Genomic DNA, 18,374 nt, shown 5'->3' on the forward strand with positions numbered 1-18,374 from the left:
CTTTCACAAGGGCACACGTATACGTTAGAATCAATTTGTGCAGTTTTCCCCCAATTCCATTAGGTGTGACTTATTGAAGGTAGGTGCAAAGGAGGCAGATGAAAGCGTTCATCAACATGCATTTCGTGTTCCTTTGATGAACCGGCTATCAAAAGGTGTTAAAGGAAAGGACTGCATAGCAACTGCAGGTGGAAAACAACAAGGCATGCGTGATCTAAAGCACAAGTGTGAAGATTCTTCTGAAGTGATCATTGTTTGTGTTGTGTGTAAGCTTTGTTGCCCTCAAAAACCTTCTTGTGAACCTGCTTGTTTCACTGTGCTGAAAGAAACCACAATGATCCCAGACGTTGAAACTGTGTATGATGAAATAGAAAAGGTTAGTGTTCTGCTTCGGCATTCCCGCAGTGCTCCTGACTCAGCAAGCAACGGTGCAGTTCAATATGGTCAAACACTAATCGACTACTTCTTAACACTTGTGCACAATTTAATAAACTGCCATATAAATTACACTGCAGGTCACAGGCTGCAGTACACATTACTCAGCAGTTTACACAAACACAGCCTGGAATTTAAGAAGAACGCACAGGGAGAATGAAACATTCACTGCAGGTAAATACAGGCTGGAGTCAATTCTGATAAAATGACAGAAATGATTTGTCTTTGTCTTTGAAGCAGCATTGTCTGTTCCCGGTTTACAGTAGAATTTCCAAAACTACAACTTAGAACAGCAGCATCTTCACTGTGCTGCTCCACAATGCTGTGAGGCTGTTTAAACCACTCATCAACAGGTATAGTGGGTCACCTCATGAGAAAGCCTAAGGTAAACACACCCTGGACACACTGTGATCAGATTACAATTGGATTGCTCACCGAAATAACACTCCTGCAAGACATTTCACCTGAAAAAAATATATATATATACTTGTGGCATAATAGGGGACTTAACCAGTAATTTCCCAATAATAGGACCAACGCTTAGATGGCTGTGCCGCTCAAGTGTCTTTTGTGAGATATTTAACATGAGCTATGGAATTGATGTCATTTGTCTGTCCACAATGATCCCAGACGTTGAAACTGTGTATGATGAAATTTGTCTGTCAATCATTAAGGCCCGGCTGACTTGAACTATTCCTGAGTATGACTGTTCGAGTTCTGGGCTCTGGCACGATTAGTGGTCACACTAAATGCATACTGTGCCTGAGTCCAACTGATACAAAGCAATCACACTACTCAAATGAGCTGAGTTTTGCTTGGGTATGATACAGATCGCCTAGTGTGAGTACATCCGAAATGATTCTGAGATGGACAGAGATGGATCTTGACCACATTGGACAACCTGCATAGATATGGAAACCTTGAAATTGTCCACAAATAATGTTAACTGGTCCATTATCTGTTTTTTACGTAAACTCCAATATTTGACGGCATACAATAATAAATGACTTGCATAGAGATTTTTTTAAGCAAAGTAAAATCTGATTTGATCTGGTCATTATACATTCATTAAAAAAAACAAAAAACTACGTCTTCAATTTGTGTTATCAGTTTTATTATCTAAGCCCAATTTTGTGTATAGTGTACAGCCCTATAGTATGAATAAAATACCCTCACAATTGGGATTTAAAACACAACGCCATGTGTTTTAACTGCAGTTAGTAACACAAAGCTATGCGATTAATCGTGAATAGCCAAACAAAGTCATGCAATTAATTGTGTCTCCATTTCTCTGGCGATCATATAGAAAACCTCAGAGAAGAATCTTGTTTGCTTATTGGATATCTAACTTGAGTTATGTTTGCATTCATTATGACGACTGCAAAAAAATCAATACAAAAAAAAATCAATAAATAGTTCCAATCAACAGTGAACTTTGCATGGGTCTACTCACAAGCCAGACTGCTTTTCTAAAGACTGTTTTGGCTTGCAAAGGCAAAGCAGTGGCCTACTCACTAGGCAGAAGCACTGACAGCTTCCCATTCATGAACCCTGCATGCAGCTGTCCCTCCGGGCTACTCTCTTTGAAGTGATAAGACAAACTGTTTAAAGCTATATGCAGCCCTTTTCAATGTGGGCTTTCATGCTCCCTGCTTCGTTTGAATACCAGGATTTTTTCCCCTTACCTCAATATCTCCGTTGCTATAATTATGACTCTAGATACTGCCAAATCGATTTCAACATTTCTGACAGATTGAAACTGAAATGACGTAAAAATGAAATTGCAATGAAGGGGTACCATGAGAGACTGAAAGAGCTGTGTTGTCTTATTCCTGCACTGCATATTTGCTAGTGTTTGTTTTAATGTAACAACCATAAAGTTGCCTTAGTACTGCCTGTCATTCTAGCTGAAATAGGAATTAAGCTTTATAGAATGGTTGAAAACTGTTGCATAGATGACGTATCCATCCTGTTTACCATGCATATTACTTCAAATGAATGCAGTACAGTCAATAATTTAATTCAATGGTTTTACATATCAGGACATAACAAAAAAAGAATAAAATTACACATCTGGAAGGTCTGGAAAGGTCTGAAAAATACAACCTTGAATGAATGATTGAACTGCCATTATTTATTTAGCAAAAACTAGAACAAAATTTAGAAGTACATACTCACTGCTTTCATAGGACTCAAGATGCAATAAGTAGCAACCAGGTGCTGCTAAGTAAATGCCATTGTTCCTGCCCATCTGGAAAGGGTTATAATGCCATTTACAAACAATTAGAAGTACATTATTCTACAGTAAGAAAGTTTATTCACAAGTGGAAAACATTCAAAACAGTTGCACATCTTCCTAGTCCCAGGAAACTCACCTCAAGGTCAGATTGTGCAATGCTCAGAGAAACCAAGACCTCCACAGACTTTACAGGCCTTAGTTAGCATGTTAAATATTCAAGTTCATGACAGTACAATAAGAAAAAGACAGAACAATTATGGCTTGTTTGAAAAGCTTACCAGGAGAAAGCATATTCTTTCTAAAAAGAATACGGCAAAGTGGCTTCAGTGTGCAAAGTTGCATATAAACAAATCACTAGAACAATGTCCTTTGAACAGATCAGACCAAAGCGGAGATGTTTGCCTTTAATGCACAGCGCCACAATTGGCGAACCCTAAACACCTCATATCCAACTATCCAACAGCTAAAGCTTGGCTGAGTATGTATTAAGCGACAAGACAATGATTCCAAGCACACTTGCAAATCTACAATAGAATGACTGAAAAAAAAGAATCAGTGTGTTGGAGACATCGGTCGAAGCCCATACCTGAATAACCCTAAAATGCTGTGGATGGTCCTTAAATGCCCACAAACCTAGAACAACATTGCGAAGAAGACTAAAACTCCTCCAGAATGATGTAAGAGACTGATAAAGTGACACGATTAAGTGAAATGATTACTTTGTAGCTATTGCTGCGAAAGGTACAAAATATTGATTCACGGTGTGTCCTTATTTTTCGGTTGTAGTTACCTTATTTTAAGACTTGCTAAAGTTTTTATTATGTCCTGATATTTAAACCATAGATTTCAAAGAGGGTGTACTTGTATCTACAAATGGCAAGTTACAGGACAAACCTTCTGAACACAATGTATAAAGATTTTAGTCAATTTGCTCTGGCAATTTGGAACATTTGTACTGGTCAATTCATCGTGAAACTTACTTCCACAAGACATCCATAGCTTTTAAATGTAAGGTCTAGCAAGTCAGGTCAAGAAACATTCATTCAACACTTCACAGCTCACATAAATAGACTGTCTCTAGGACAACAATCCTTTCTCCCTGCAGGTTACTTATTTATTTATCTCTCTCCAAAGTGTGGTTGCTAAGCCATTGATTTAAATCCACACACACATGTGATTTTTAATGCACACACTGGCATGATTGTGAATTGTTTGTGCTTCAAAACTATTCCTTTTAGATGTCTCAAGATCTCAGAAAGCTTTATAGCCCCACATGGGTTGACATTAACGGGTCTGGCTCTTGTGGTTTACAATATAGAGTAATATCAAGTCTAAGAACACGCATCATCTTTTGCTAGCATCCACAGCTCTCTCCTTCTATCACACAGTATATCTGAATGTAAAGCCACATAGGCTCAAAGGTGATAAATAATTTTGCGAAGCACATGTATTTATCAGCTTGAGGCCATGGTAGTATTGGATGTGCTAGTAAAACCTGCATTGTGCAAAATTAGACCAGCTGACTCAGCAGACCAGGCACTGCCCAAGGTGCTTTAAAAGGCTACTTCCACAGTAGATCTTCTGAGCAGTGTTTCTAGTATTTACTACAGTACATTTATAGATAATGGTGGTGTGAAGTTTACATCTACTCATTCTGGACATCCCAATATTGGTCTTTCAACAATTGCTCTGAACTGTTCTTTTTCTGAAGTACAAATGAATGTACACACCACATATTTTGTTTGCTGACAATTGCTGGGGTTAAAGAATTGCTAAAGAAGGTAGTTTTCCTTCTTCATTATTCCATCCACTTTTGTGCAATTCAGCAGTGTCAAAACTATCCCGGAGCATGTTCTCACCACCATGCTTAACAGTCGATATGGTGTTCTTGGGATTGTATGCCTCACCTTACCTCCTGTAAACATCTTGGGCTCATCTCACCATAAAACTTCCCTTCAAAAGTGTAGTTCTTTGTCCAAGTTATTAGCTGCAAAATGTAATTTCTTGCTTGATAACTCCAGCAGGAGCCTCTCAGAACTTGCTTGACTGTAGACAGTCACACTGGTGTTCCATGGCAGGATCATTAGGGTTCTTGGGTTGTTTCTGAAACTATTGTTCTGCAACTATTTCCTCTTAGCTGAGGTGACCATCTGGGTCTTCTTCCATATCTGGGGAAAGTGGCTACACCTGCTAATAGCTTGTACTTATAATTGCAATGATGTGCATGAATGATTATGGCATCACTAGGAATCGAACCTCCTAAAGAAAGGCCCAGCATTAGTTGGTTGTGTCACTTGGGAGCTTAAATCTTCAATCAAAAACTTTACTGATTAACTGGTTTAGTATCATCAATAAAAAAACTAAAAAGGATAAAATGTTATTTGAATACTTTGTGTTTTACTTTTAGTATTAAACTGTAGGCATGTCCAAATAGACATTTCAGACTGAGTACTGTTGTTAAATGTTTGTCCTTGAAGAACATATGAACAGTGTTTTTTATTTATTTTTTATTTTTTTGCTTTAAAGAGCTATGTTTATATGGGAACTTCTGTAAAAAAAAAAAAAAAGCATCCCAGGAGGCTCTCCATGAACCTGCTTCAGGGAATGCCAAGAATGTGCAAAGCTGCATTCAAGGCAAAGGCTGGCTTCTTTGAAGAGTCTAAAATATAAGATTTTTTTGTCACTCCACAGTTCAATTTGTGTGATTTCATTGGTTCATGTTTTGACTATTATTTAAATGTGCAACAGAGTAAAATAAGGCAAATCTTTCTATTTTACAGATGTGTTGAAACTTGACTAGAACAAAATGCATTCTGTAAATGCATTCTGTAAATACTGAATAAAGGCCTGGGAATTATCTGAGACAATATGTGAGAGAGAAAGCAAAGGGATGAAGACACTGTACACATTGGAGGATTGGAGGAAAAAAACATTGCAGGTCTGTCTGTTTCATACTTATGGTATGACAAGGACAATTGTACGTGTCTATCATGGCTTGTGTCAACACTGAAAGCCTTGGATGGGGTGATGGTGTGCACTCCTAAAACTAAAGATGCGAAAAGGCTTTTTGGAGCAATGCCATAGAAAAAGCACCCTTTGTTCCTTAAAGAATCAAATGTCAGAGTTTTCATTTAAACCAGTGGTTCTCAAATAAATCCTCAGTGTCCCCCAGACAGTCCACACTTTGCTCTATTTGGGTTGTCTGGGTGCCCTTGAGGACTGGTTTGCTTTGAAAAAACGAAATCATGAAAGGCTCTGGAGGATTCCTTTAAAGAACCTTGTGATTCCTTAAATACCTTTGAATGGATGACCAAAGGTGATTTTTTATGGCATCTCTTGATGATGTCATTTTTTCTCATGGCTTCTTTTACCTAACTGAAGTTGTTGACACCCTCCTATACAGGGCTCTACTTTCATCACAGCCTGAAATCTCACTGTGGACAACAGTCCACCATTTTGCTCACTGGAATTAAAGGCCCATGTTTTAAACCAGTCATCTGCTTTCAAGAATTAATCTGCCACTATGTTCACAAATGGCCAAAAGAGGCCCTTCATGCCTCAAAAATGTTTTGACTTGAGCCACAGTCCTTTGTCTCCATGGAAGACAAGCATCAAACACTTTGGTACTCAGATAGTGGAGTGTCCCTTATTGTCTTCGACTACTAAATGATGACATACAGTATAAAAACTTTTAAATTAGCAATAATATTGCATATTAACATTTCTTGTAATTGCACTTATTAAGTATATTACTTCAGGAATGTCTTTGAACTGTACTTGCTTAAGTATGATTTTTCAGAGGTAGCAACAAAACACTTTTCTAAGTAGGTCTGGTTAACAGCTAAATGCATGTCTATGCGAATAAAACCCTACTTATACCTCTCACTGTGATCCCCTTTGGCCCCTTGATGTAAATACAGCATTAGTGTTATTCAACTCTGAACAAATAACTCCATAAAACAGCATACCAGAAGCCTGCCCTTCTCAAAAACGGCGCTATGGACTTGGCTGTCAATAAAGTTAGCTTAATGCAGTAGCTTAACCAGTCAACAAATCTGTGGAGTGGATGAGACAGATCAATGATTAGACAACAGTAGAAAAGACACAGACTAGCATCCTTGTAAGACACTTTCGACACATTGTTAGGCCCATCCTTTTAAACTGCAAGTAAGAGGGACATGCAATATAGCAGAGGATTTCCCTAATGTGTCCTACAATCAGTCTAGTTCAAGCAAGGGTCAACAGAAGCCAGAATCACACAGCATCTCAATCTCTTGTAATCTCGTATTCTCTTCTTAGATCTGATTTCATTTTACTGTCTGTGGGCTGGATATAAAATATTGATAGCGGTTCTGTATGAATGAACGTATAAAGACAATGTAATTAAGGCATTTCTTTGAGTGTCAAAAAGTCATGTGTGGCAACAGCAAAATGAAAAGAAAGGAAATGTTGAATATAAATATCTTGTTTTAATGTAAAAGACATTTTATATTAAGCATGTTTAATTCTGATCATTTGTAAGGCTTTTACTGAAATTTGCTCCGTTTTATATTTGCAACTTGCGGCAGTGAATGATTTTACTGTTTTATTTCAAAGTAACAGAGAGACAAAAACATCAAATTAGGCAAAATTAAACATATAAACATTTTAAATATAGGGGACCTTACCTCCTGTAAACATCTTGGGCTCATCTCACCATAAAACTTCCCTTCAAAAGTGTAGTTCTTTGTCCAAGTTATTAGCTGCAAAGTGTAATTTCTTGCTTGATAACTCCAGTAGGAGCCTCTCAGTTCAAAACTTGCTTGACTGGAGACAGTCACACTGGTGTTCCATTGCAGGATCATTAGGGTTCTTGGGTTGTTCCTGAAACAATTGTTCTGCAACTATTTTACTCGATTTGTGCCACATTTATATTTGCAAGTTGGAGCAGTGAATGATTTCACTGTTTTAAGTAACAGAAAGACAAAAACATTAAATTAGGCAACATTAAACATATAAACATTTTACATATAGGGGGGTTACAAAAACAAATGATCAGTTTTGCCAGAACAATTAAAGGTGATATGAAATGCATTTATTCTGTATTCTAAATTCTCTGATGTCTACATAAAAGGAATGGTACTTTGGTTTTGGCGAAAAAAGCCCATAAGCATTTTTTTTACACTCATTACCTCCACACCATAACCCTATATTAAAAAAAATATGGTGGGCTTGCGAATAATTTGAAGACATCTACTGTATTTGACTGATCGGCCTAGCATAGCACTGTTTGGCATAGCTTTGGTTTTAGCACTCTAACAAAAACAATGTAATTCTGTAAAAGGCCTGGTACGCATAGCAACACTTTTACCATCTAGGAGTCTGGCATAAGACTGGCTCAGAAAACAAACCAAAAGTTACCACACAAAAAAAAAAGACATGTCTAGGCTAGTGTTGCTAACAAACACTGGACTTTGTCACTAATTTTATCTTAGTAAACACATTCCAACATCTTGAATTATTTGCTTCAAAAAATATTATATATTTTTATTATACTGCATTGAATAGACCTCATTTAAACATTTCAGCTAATACTGAAACTACATTATTTGCATAATGTCCCACTTTATGCTACTGTTGGCTCTGAAAAAGAAACTGAATCGCATTGTAGTTCTGCATACCATTCAACAATACAGAGAGATTTATTTTTGTTTAGAATAAAGTAAAGTAAGTCATATGCTGTCATGAACTACATTTATTTGTCTGTGGCAAATATATGAAGATCTGGGAGTGTTTTCAGCATGTTGAGAGACATTTTTGGGCATGTATATACCGATTTGAAAAGTTAGGTTAGCATCACTACAAAAAAATAGACTGCATAGACTGCATCTAGGGTAAGTGATAAAACATGCAAATTTGAGTTTTGAGTTGGAGGTTGATCTCTCTCTAGGATTTTCACAAGGACATCTTGTACGGATTTGTTCTAGCTGTTGGTATTACACAGATCCATACAGTGGCTGGAATGCACACTGAAGTCAGCAACCACACCTGTGTTCTTTTAACTGACATCATAACTTGAATGGCATTTATGCTTATTTGTATTAACTCTAAAACACATGACCTAGCTGCCACTTAGTGATAAAATGTGCAGTCACGGTGACATAAATTCCTGTGGAAATGGACGTCCAAGCATCACACGTTACGGCTCTCCTATTTTCTTTAAAGTTTTGGTCTTGTTGTACAGTTTGGGGATTGCTATGTCAGTCAAATATGAATGAATGAATGTTCCCAGCGACTGGATACGGACGCAAACCCTTGGCAAAAAAGTCATGACAGAGTTTGCATCATATGTGCACACACATTTTTTACAAGGAAGAACACACTTACAGCAGACAATTAAATCTGCAGAGAAACTGCCTAATTTTGAGTTGTTTCCATACTGTAACTCTGATAAATAGCCCACAGATGCTTATATTAAATATTATATTGCCTTCGGAATTACAGAAGACTTGATATCTTGCTTCACTCTGTGTTTATTGCTGCAAGAAATAAACTTCAGAGTGATGTGCTGAGTGGGCCCTTTATTTTGGTCTGAGTATGTGTGTGATGCTGACTGAGTCTCTGAAGTTCGACATTTGGTGAGATGTTCTTGAACAGATGAGTTGTTTCTCATTGTTACTTTCTGGAATGGCAACAATTAGCAAGTGAGATTTCTTTTTTGTGTTGCAAACTCAAAGCACATTTTCTGCACTGTAATTTTGTAGCAGAACTTGGAGCTACCCAACTGACTGTACAAATTAGAGTCTTCCTTTGAGTTTTCTTTCTTTTGATGAGCAGACCCGAATTTGACAGAACTTGCCTGTGGATATTGACTTGTGTTTTTGTTGTAACTGAGAATTCTGCTGGAGTTTCAGATAGTGGCTGTATGCTGGCTGCACAAAGTGCAGTTCAAACATTATTATTTATCTGTCTATAAGCTATCTACAAGCAAGGAGATACCTTATAGCACACAAAAAATACTTTTCTAGGAGCATTGTACAGCAGGTCAGTGTGCATTTAAATTATGTGCAGTTACTGAATTATCTTTACTATTTCAGTTTTCAGTAGAGTCTTCAGTTTTTGTGCTTATGGGTAGGTAGTTGGGGTGCACAGTTGGAATTAGTCAAGTTCTCCAAACAAGCAAATTGATTTTTGTTTGTTTTTTTTTTATTTTGAACTGATATTTCATGCAATGCATCGCCATAACTTTGGGCTATTAAAAAAAGGATGGCATTGGCCAGTTCAGTTGTAAAGAAATCAGAATCAAAATTTGCCAAAAATCTTGATTAGTGGTCCAGATACTGTTAATTAGTGAAATATAATAGTTGGAAGGCCCTGGTTAAAAGGTGCCTCTGAACCACTGGACATACAGGTTTCCGGTTTATCTCCTACTGCCCTGAGTCAAAGAACACCAAAGCTGACGTCCTGTCCAAAACATATTAGCCACGGACCACCAACCACCCATCCCCCCTTTCTTTCATCTAGCATTTGGGACATTAATTAAGCCATTCAAAGGCCCAAAAGAATGAGCTAATTACCAAGAATGGCCATAACAAATGTTTGGTTTCAGCGTATACCTTTATGAGGACTTGCCACCCTGGACATGGTTGAGAAATATATTTGGCCATCTGTAACCTCTGATGTGACCGGTTAGATAGTCAGTGTCTATATGTACCACCACAAAGACATCGAAATAGGCCATAGCAGGGAATCTTTTGCTTCTGCCTATTCCCACTAGACCCTGGTCTCACTTATTTATAGACTAATCTATAACTGATTCGCTGCCTTTTGAGGAGAATATGAGTATAATAGCTGAGGTGGATCAATTTTTAAAAGCCTGCCAGCTCATTCGCTTCAACTTCATGCTCAATTCCTTCCACATTGCTTAGTCCATGGATCCAAATTCACTTGTAAAGTCTGGAAGGCATTCCTGGACCACTTAGGGGTAACTGTTCCTCTTCACCTAACAGACAGGTGGAGAGGAGCATGTAAGAGTTGGGACATTTTCTCTGAAGCTATTGTTTCCACTAGCCTCGTCACTGGGCCTGCTAACTCCCTGCACCACTCCTCTACCGGTATGACAACTTTTCAGTGTGTGCTTGGTTTTCAACCCCCTCTCTATCCCTGTAATGTAGGTCAAGAGGAAGCACCCACTGTGTAGGAGTGGTTCACTAAAGCTGAGGAGGTATGAGAGGCGGCTCGTGTGAAGCTGGACCAAGTTCAGAGGCAACAAAGATCCCAAGTGGATCATTGCCGCAGTGAAGCACCAGACTGCCAACCTTGGTTATTCACCAATGACCTTAAGCTCCACTTCCTGTGATATAATGTCAGCTCCAAATTTATTGCTTTTTAATCCAGTGACTAAACTGCAGCTACCCCAGATGTTCAGAATCCCACAATCCTGTCATGTTTCTCTCTTTAAGCCGTGGTTCCTGGTCCCTTGGTGGAGGTTCACACCTTGTTGGACTCAAAATATCCTGGGGGCCGGCCGTCTGTAGTACCGTGTGGACTGGGAGGTGTACAGCCCTTTATAGACCTTTGAGTTACACCCAGGGACATCTAGCTGTGTATTTTTGGTATGTTCTGTTTTTTTTTTACTTTAAATTCTGTAGTTTGTCTCTGAGCCAGGCCTATTTTTTTTGTACTCTGGACTATTTTAACTTATATATTATATTTCAGTAAACTATAACTGCATCCAGCCTTCTTACGTTACATGACTGCAAGATGACAATATTCCATTCCTTTCCAGTCTATAGAAATGAAGCCAAAAGTATCTGCCATGTTGTCAAATTTGCAATTTGTAGAACTAGACTCGCCTACTTTAGACCTACACCCTTCTTCCAGACCAAGCATGTCTCAGGCCGCCTTCACTGAGGTCACAGTGCAGAGGCAAAGCAGATTTTCCCCTTGGATTTGTTCAGTAAGTGTAATGTTTCTACAGTAAAAGTGTAGTTCATCTAAACTATTTCACAACAACACAGCTACTCCTTGTATTGAACAAAAAGGGCTTGTTGTAGGTCATCCAAAGCTGTCAATCACTTCATTCCTAAGCATAACCAAGCCTTCTTACATTGTAGCAGAATAACGTTTTAAAAGCTGATTTAGGGGGAAATTAAAAAGTGTGCCAATATTGCCACAGGAAAACTAACTGTTGGAATTAGACATGGAAGATGGAAGGACAGTGGTTGTTTCACTGTCAGAGACACTGCCCATACTTTCTACAGTCTGAATGCCTTACAAAAACACAATCGAGACAGTGTTTTATTTAAAAATTTTAAAAGTCGGCAGTGTTCACATACAACATTCAAAGTATAAAAGTGCATTCCCTTAAAAAATGCAGAGTGCTTCACTAAGGGGGTTGCTAGACAATTGCAAGCAGTTTCAGGGTGTTGCTAGGTGGCTCTTCCAAGTGGCTGCTATACTTTTCAGAATGGTTGCGAAGTGAGTCCAGAACAAATTAGCGGGCAGAAATCCGGCAGAAATATAGAAATCAATATACTGTCAAATAACATAGGTGTTGTTAAACATTAATTATCATATTATAATTATTTATAATCATTAATTATTTGTGGTTAAATTAGCTATTTTTTTCCACTACATAATAAGCTAAATGAAAACACCTTCCCTCCAATGAGCAGGTACAACCTACCCTTATTCTCCGGGATAAGGTTGTCTTGTTGGCATTACATTGATGCATGGAAAATTATGATGTGTCTTTCATCAATTATCTCTTAATGATATGATCACTGCAATTCAGAGTGACTTTCACAATAGACTGTTGTCATCAGTTGGACGTTGTGACATTTGCTTTATTGCAACTGACCTAAATCATACTCACAGGTATAATTATAGTTCACTCCATAATTATACAGTACTTCTGGTGTTTTTTTTTTTTTCTTCTTCCCAGTATAACAGTTGTGTATGATGTATTATTGAGTGCTTATCTTGTCTTCAAAATCTGGTCAATAAACTCTGATGTACATTCTCCATATAATGTACATTCTGCAGGAGTTTTTAAGCAGCCATGACTGGTGTATGACTTAGTAACCTAAAGCAAAAAGAAAACACAAAAAAGTAAATGAAGTTTCCAGATCCTTAAGAAAACATCTTGGCATTTTACTGATGCCTGCCCTAATTAGAGAGATGCCACATGGGCTCCCATAAGAAAATAAACTTGGCTACAGTGTGTCTGAGTATCTGCGTCCAAGCTACTTCAGTCTGTCACAACTTGTCTCACTGGTGAATGTGTAATGTTAGCCTGATTTCCCAGCAGTACGGTCAAAATGCCGCTTAAACGATGGACCACCCCATTTCACCAGCTGCCACGGCCAATGCTGCCATACACTCTTCTCTTTTCCAACTCGGCCATGTGTGTGAAACGCTCAGCTGTTCAGGTGGAGCAGCCGGGCCGACAGCTCCCTGACAAAATGCTGCTGGTTAGCATGAGCGACCTCACTGACCCCATTGTTATTTGTCTCAGCTGCCCATGTTGCGATAAGACCCTTGAGTGCTGGCGAGTTTTTATCACACGGTAAAGTGAGTCAGACAAGCAAACTCCTCCAGCCTCCACTTTCCCCACCCCACTCTTCCTTTTCTAGATACACAAAGATGTGCTATGGGGAGTCTGTTCTTTTTTTTTCCTTGTGACTATGAAGGGTTTTTTAAGAGTGCTTTGCTTTATTTATCTAGGCTTGAACATCACAGTTCTATCCAATGTCCTAAGAGGATGTTCGAAATAATGCAGGACCTCTGCCAAAAAGAATGGAGTGCATTGAAGGAGATAAAACCAAAGTGAAAGAAAACAAACAAACAAACAAAAGCAGCTAATCTTTGTTCAGAACAACATTCACAGTGAACCAGGATTCATATACATAACTGATACTCAGACTTCACAGGTAGCTTGGAATAATAATAGTGTGCTATATCTGATGCAATATCTAGAACAATGAAACACAACGGTTGTTTTCAGCTCTAGGTGCTGCATTATGTATACCTAGGCTTGGACATCATAGTTTTGTTTTATATCCTAAGAATATGCAGAAAACATTGCTGGGAACATACCAATAATTTGTACAATTACCAGCGGTGGAACACACTTACTAGGCATGGGCCTTCACTAGATTGCTCAAATAAAAAAAGGCGCAATATTAAAAACACGTCCATACCCTTATCACCATTCCATTTATAATGTTTGGTTACACAAAAAGTGTGTTCACAACTCTGAACAAATTGTTAATAGTTTAACACTACCAGAATCTAATATCATATCATATCTAGCAGCCAGCAATTTTAACAGAAACAGTTAAACTCACCACAGTCATTCACTTGAACATAAAATCCATCCTCTTTCCTTCCTGAACAGTCTGTTCTATGTATCGATCATACAGCTGCTCCTAGCATTTGAAGCCAGTGCAAATAAGTCTAGACTGTCCAAAAAAAAAACATCCACAGAAGAAGCATACATTTCTAATACTGTGTTCTAGGTGAGTAGCATCTAGCTAGCTATCTAGCGTGTAAACACTTGATATCCTTAAGCTAATGCACGAGGGCCAGCTAGAATGTTCAGCTGTTGAAGCATGTCCACATAATTCTAAATCAAAATCTTATTGTTTCAACAGATTTCAGATTTCAATCATCCCATAATGAGAAGTGAAAGATAACGGTATGCTGTCTATACACAGAAGGTCTGTGTGAAAGGAAGGCAGAATAAATTAGGTAATAATTCACATTACTGTGAATCTGTGTCTCTAAAACTGTTATAAACTGTGTGTAGACACTCGAACACTCAAAGGTTAATCTCCACAATGAAACTCCCCATTCTCCTTTCACCCCTGACCTGCGCAGTTTACTCTTTCTGAGGAGAGACAATCGGCACAGTCGCAAATCACATCACTTTGCCTATTCAGTGCACTACAAAAAAGTGGCACCAGTGGCAGCATGGTAAATAGATAGTTGTCTATTGCTATTGTTGAAATTAAATGACTTTAGTTCAGACAGATCATGCACTTTGCGTGAAGGGACTACAATTTCACAACCTTCAAAGTACACTACATAGGGGAGATAGAGAGAGAGAGAGATTTGAGACAGGGCCTCACAAAGTAAATGAAGGCATGCTGCTTTCGAAGAGTGCGGGAAGAACGACGAGTTATTTCAAAGATTAAACTTTAGGAGAGCTTCTACACACAGTTCAGATGCACGTTAACTGAGTTTGAACTGTTTTTTCACAGATCTTGGAGACGCAGCTCCACAGGTGAGGAGGATCCACAGTGAGTCAAATTAAAAGTTCTAGTTGTCAATAGTCACGACTGGCTGTTACCATACCAACACCAGAAAGAGAGCTGTGCGAGTTGAAGAGAGCTCATATCGGCAGCGAAATACAGCAAAATGAAAGCAGAGGGCGAATGAAATCCGTCGTATATTCTGACAAATCGTTTTTGATGTGAAAGGCGTCATAAGTATACATCAATACCTTTTTGACATGCTAATAATTCGCACACACATTGTGTTCGGTGTGTAGGGCCTTAAGGCTTCAATTTTGCCACATCTGGGTTTTCAATGTTTGAAATAAAATCAAAGCAACTACCATACAGGTTTTGGTTCTGGGTGCCATTTTGAAATCAGGAGTCGACCTCTAACCATCATGGTGACCTTCACCCATTCAAGACTTGCTGCCTCATGGTAGTCCAACTTCATAGAGTCAGAGAGGCTGAAAACATTTCCATTGGACTGTCGTAATAGCACCACCTGCAAATTCACGTTTTTTTTTTTTTTACATTTGCAACACAGAGTGATTGAGTGTAAGGGCTAAAGTGAATATGACACTACACAGCAAAACCAGAGAGCAAGATGAAGACTAAGTGGTGTGAAATGTGCTTCTGAAATCGTTAGGTAACACAGATAGCAAGAATTGCTTTTGATTGACTGTAATTGAGAACTAGATGGAACTTTGCCTAGCACAGATTCTAGGTATGTGTATTTCAGCCAAATTACTTTCAGTCAAACCAAACTGCTTGTTTTTTAGCACATACCACATTCTGTAAAACAGATGCCTTAAAATTTAAAAGTGAAATTACAATGTTTGTATCATTAACTATGACTTATGACTATGGTTGGTGTGGCACAACAGATAACACCACTACCTGCCACTGAGTGTTCAATTCCCGGTCTGGGTGACTATGCTGCGCTACACCAATAAGAGTCCTTGGGCCAGACTCCTAACACTACATTGGCCCACCTCTGTAATATGAGTAATCTTATAAGTCGCTCTGGATAAGGGCGTCTGCTAAATGCCGTAAATGTAACAGTTTTTTGATGATTATATGAAAATATCAGCGTTAAGGAGAATAGTAGTCCAGGCCAGTATTTACATTTATATATTTGGTTTATAGTATGCTGTTCACAGAGAATCCTAAATAATAACTGCACAGTTTTGAGTACAGTTATTTCTGCCTTCTGTTATATCATACTCTGAGTGAAACCAAATGTGACTCATCCACAAATGTAACATGCTTTCATAGTATTTATTTACAATTACTATTTGAAAAGGCTGACATTTAGAAAAAGAAAGAAGACATAATCCAGGAAATTAGGTCTCAGTTGACAGAAACATGACTGCCTTTGAAATGAGCTTTTTTCTAGCTTTTATCTAGGCTTTCCCTTCGATGGTTGTTTAATTAAAAACAAAAAAAAGGATATAAATACTTCAGAAATGGTTCAAGCTTTATCTGTGTATAAGGGCGGATGGATGACAGATAGACATACCTAATATCCTGTAGCTGAAGCGACAACCTTTTGGTCTTATTTCAAACTGAATAAATTCCACCCTACTTCCACTTTGCCAATATTCAGTTTCTAGCAGCCCACACACACATACACAGTTGCACCATTTATACCTTCTCCATCTATATTACAGTGTAATCTAGCTCAATTTCTAGGTAACTGTCAGGTGACCTTCAAAATCTACCACAGTAGACTCTGAGGAAGGGCAGGAGTAAAATAGTGTCAAATCCGTATGTGCCTTCGAATATATTTCATTGCTTTAGTCTCAAAGAATATATTTCCCAAATGTCACAGTAGCAGTGATCACATGCACTGTTGTTGACAAGTTGTTTAAACATCCCGCATTGCTGCTTATGGTATAAAAGAACAATTTGAAGCTAAATGTTCACCTGAACAGAGTGTACTGAGCCTAACTAAAAGTAATGTACCATGATAACTAGACATTAAACTGTCTATCTGTATGCTATGCACAGAAACATCTGCTATTATACAGCCCGATCCCTGTCGATATCTGTCCGGTTCGATGCAAAGTAACCGTGTCAGAGATGTGTATCAGAGGTTGCTCTGTCAGATACACTGAGAAGATGATTCAAACTATGGTTCCACCACATAAATAAGTTAAATCTAAATCTGTCAGCTAGGTAAAACTACAATATTTAATCTACTCTTTACCCATTAATATACTCAGTGTACTCAAAGACATCTATACACAGCTAGCTAATAGTGTTGAATATTGATCAATATAGATTCATATTGTCAGTGAGTTTCACCAGTTTAATAGAGTTAAATCACTTAGTTCAGTGGTCTGAGAAACAAGTTTCCAAATCTGAATGAACAGCACTGACAGAGGTAATCCAGTTTTCTGGATAAACTGTATCTTTACCACCAGTCTTGTATACAACCAAGTAAGTAACTGGGAACCAGCACAGTAAAACAGTGTGTGAAGTGGTTTTTGATTTCAGGTGGATGACTTTGATTTGATTTGATATGATATAATTATGATGCCAAAGAACTACTAAAACAGTATATTAGTAAATTTGTTAAAATTAAGGTCTGTGAAAAATGAAAAGAGAGAAACAGGCTATTAGTGTTAATCACATGAGCACAGAGCTGACAAGCACACATTACCATATTTATTATGTGTGAACTGAATATGAAACTGATAAACTCTATTTTAATTACGGTACAGTTTTAGTTCTTCTAGATAAAGCAGATTTAAATGTTATTTTATGATTGTATGATTTTACAATTTTGAAGATGGTGCTGCAGTTCTAGCATAAACCATTATTACCACTTAGTGTCATGGTTGTGCTCATCTGTAACTCAAAAAATGAGATTTTAAACAATAAATGTTTAAAATCAAGAAATTAGAAGACCTTTTTACAGTTTTATTTTCTGCAAATTTTGGAATGTGTACTTTTGTACTTTTACTTGAGTACTTTAACTTTTACAACTAGAATATTTGTCTTTTTACTGAAGTATGGGACTTCTGCTTCTGTATGTACTTCTGCCACCTCTGACTATTATACCTCAAGACTGCAAATTTATACCAGGTGAAATGTGGCTTAAAATGTACACTTACTCACAAAGGTGTCAGTCTGAAGTCTTTAGGGATAAGCAGGCAAATGCTAATGTCTAGTTCTTCAGTTCAGCTGACATTACTAGCCTAGTCACAATCCATTTTCTCAGATATTTTAGCTTGAAAACAGCTATGAAGAGCAAAGTTATGAAGAGTTAGTTATCTGATACCAGTTGACAGATGTTTTTATTAAATTAAATCTATATTAGTAGAAGTAAAAATCTGTTTGAACCAAACAGATAAGAACTTAGACCAAAGCGTGAGCTGTAAGCTCCGAACTGCCTTCTGGTGGAGTATAGACTTTAGACATGCTCATGATTCCTC

The 18,374-nt window shown here is 37.9% G+C and overlaps 1 protein-coding gene across 1 annotated transcript in view; it reads right to left on the bottom strand.

Moving 5' to 3' along the window:
• The window catches only part of LOC140564994 (leucine-rich repeat and fibronectin type III domain-containing protein 1-like protein), a 125,966-nt gene that overhangs the window by 59,684 nt on the left and 47,908 nt on the right, over positions 1-18,374 (bottom strand). The gene's annotated exons all lie outside the window — the stretch shown is intronic.

This window comes from Salminus brasiliensis, chromosome 11 (assembly GCF_030463535.1).
Source record: "Salminus brasiliensis chromosome 11, fSalBra1.hap2, whole genome shotgun sequence".
Classification (NCBI taxonomy): domain Eukaryota; kingdom Metazoa; phylum Chordata; class Actinopteri; order Characiformes; family Bryconidae; genus Salminus; species Salminus brasiliensis.